Source organism: Propithecus coquereli, unplaced genomic scaffold, assembly GCF_000956105.1.
Source record: "Propithecus coquereli isolate 6110/MARCELLA unplaced genomic scaffold, Pcoq_1.0 Scaffold1, whole genome shotgun sequence".
NCBI lineage: Eukaryota > Metazoa > Chordata > Mammalia > Primates > Indriidae > Propithecus > Propithecus coquereli.
In genome coordinates, this window is record NW_012133857.1 from 28,442,418 (window position 1) to 28,444,446 (window position 2,029).

At 41.0% G+C, this 2,029-nt stretch overlaps 1 protein-coding gene across 6 annotated transcripts in view; it reads right to left on the reverse strand.

Moving 5' to 3' along the window:
* The window catches only part of MAGI1 (membrane associated guanylate kinase, WW and PDZ domain containing 1), a 719,842-nt gene that overhangs the window by 608,441 nt on the left and 109,372 nt on the right, over window positions 1-2,029 (reverse strand). The gene's annotated exons all lie outside the window — the stretch shown is intronic.

Here is a 2,029-nt window from a genome sequence, read left to right on the forward strand (position 1 = left end):
ATTGCCACTCTTATTCAGCCCCAAATTCCAAGACAGTACTTGAGTTTACACTGACCAGAAGAAGGGTATTTGTTTATACTCCCTCTACTTTTTCCAAATGCATGGTTACAGGTGATGATTTCGAAAAGCTAACACTGCCTTTCCTTATACATGTCATAAAGTATATTATCAATACAGTCCTTGATTTGGGCTTTTAAAGTGTGTAATAAGCAATTATTTTACCCCAAAACACTAAAGCTCTTGATGATAAAAGATAATAACTCAGAATCAAAGTGGGAAACAAGGGAGAGGAAGAAAATTACATTCCAGATTATGTCATCTATTGCTGCTCTGTAGAACAAGAGGATGAGAATTTGCTGCCTCACAAAGATTAGCTAACATATTGTTTTCTAAAACGGGCACTCTCCTATAGTAGCAGATACCTGTGAGCTCCTTCTCTGGAATGTAATCTCCCCTCCAGCATTGCCACCACCCCCAAAATACACAGACCATCAGCAGGGAAGTGCTCCCGGCACCCTCGGCAATGGCTGACTGGCTTAGGAACGCACACCCGACTGAAGCTCTACCTATCAAATGCTCTCAGAACACAGAACCTCTCAGTCACCAATGCTGTCACGTAATAAATTAGGGAACTATGGGGCTTTTAAATTCCACCTTGTAAATGGAAAATCAGAGAAAGCCCATCCCAAGAGAAAGGTATTTGATGGAAAGAAAAGATGAAGTAAGAGTCCTCACAACTTTCTATTCCAGTTCCAGACCCTTCGTGAGGCCTTACTCCATCCCTACCCTGGGGAGGGTTCCATGAGATTCTGTTTTCTCTATAGGATAAATTCTCCTTCCTGTTTATTAGGCTGGTACTTGCAACCAATGCAGATTCCTAATTAAGTTCAGATAAAGTACTATGCTATACTATCCTACACCAGATTGCATTTACTTAACAGTTCTATCTTTTCAAAGTTTTAATCTTGCGAAGAATTGATGATAGGAAAGAGGAAACAATCCCACCTACCTCTAATGGTGGGATCGTTTCCTCACCAAATGAGACCTTTCCAAAAGGTTGCTTGCACGTCCTCATAACACCTAGGTAACACCTAACCAAATGGTCCCCTTGAGAAGTAGGCATTCAGGGAAGTTTATAGTTACACTTCTCTCTATAAGTACTTTGTTTAAATAAGTATGGCTGAGAGAACACTTTCCAAAGCTAAACTCAGTCAATTCATTTTAAAGACAAAGGCCATGTCCTTTCCTTGAAGTCCAGAGAGAATGCAAAACAGTTGATGTGTAGCAGCATAAACAACAATAGCATTTATTATCTCACATAGTTTCTGTGAGTCACGAGCAGTTTATCTAGGTGATTATGGCTCAGGGTCTCTCACGTGGTTGCAGTCCAAATGTTGGCCAAGGCTATAGTTAGACATCTGAAGGCTGGATCGCAGCTACTGTGATAGGATCTGCTACTATGATGGTTCACTAATATGGTTATTGACAAAAGACCTCACTCAGTTCCTCACCAAATGAGACCTTTCCAAAAGGTTGCTTGCATGTCCTCATAACATAGCAGCTAGCTTAACCCAAAGCGCGTGACCCAGGAAAGCAATACAGAAGCCACAATGTCTTTTATGACCTAACCTTGGAAGTGACACTCTTCTTTTCCTATTATTATTTTTTTTTTTTTTTTCAATTTTTTAGAGACAGGGTCTTGCTCTAGTCTTGAACTCCTGGCCTCAGGCAAGCCTCCTGCTCAGCCTCTCAAAGTGCTGGGATTACAGGGGTGAGCCACCACACTAGGCTGACACTCTGTCATTTCTATCACATAGTATTGGCTCAAATGTCAGTCCTATTCAGTTTGGGAGGAGACTATACAAAGGCATGAATACAAAGAGGTGAGAATTATTGGGAGGAGAGGAGGGCATCTTGGTGGCTGGCTACACAACTGGCTTAGATTAGAATATATATTCACTGAAACTCTTAAATTAACACTAAACACAGTGTTTGGAGTAAAAGAAGAAAGACATCTTGGGTGAGTCAG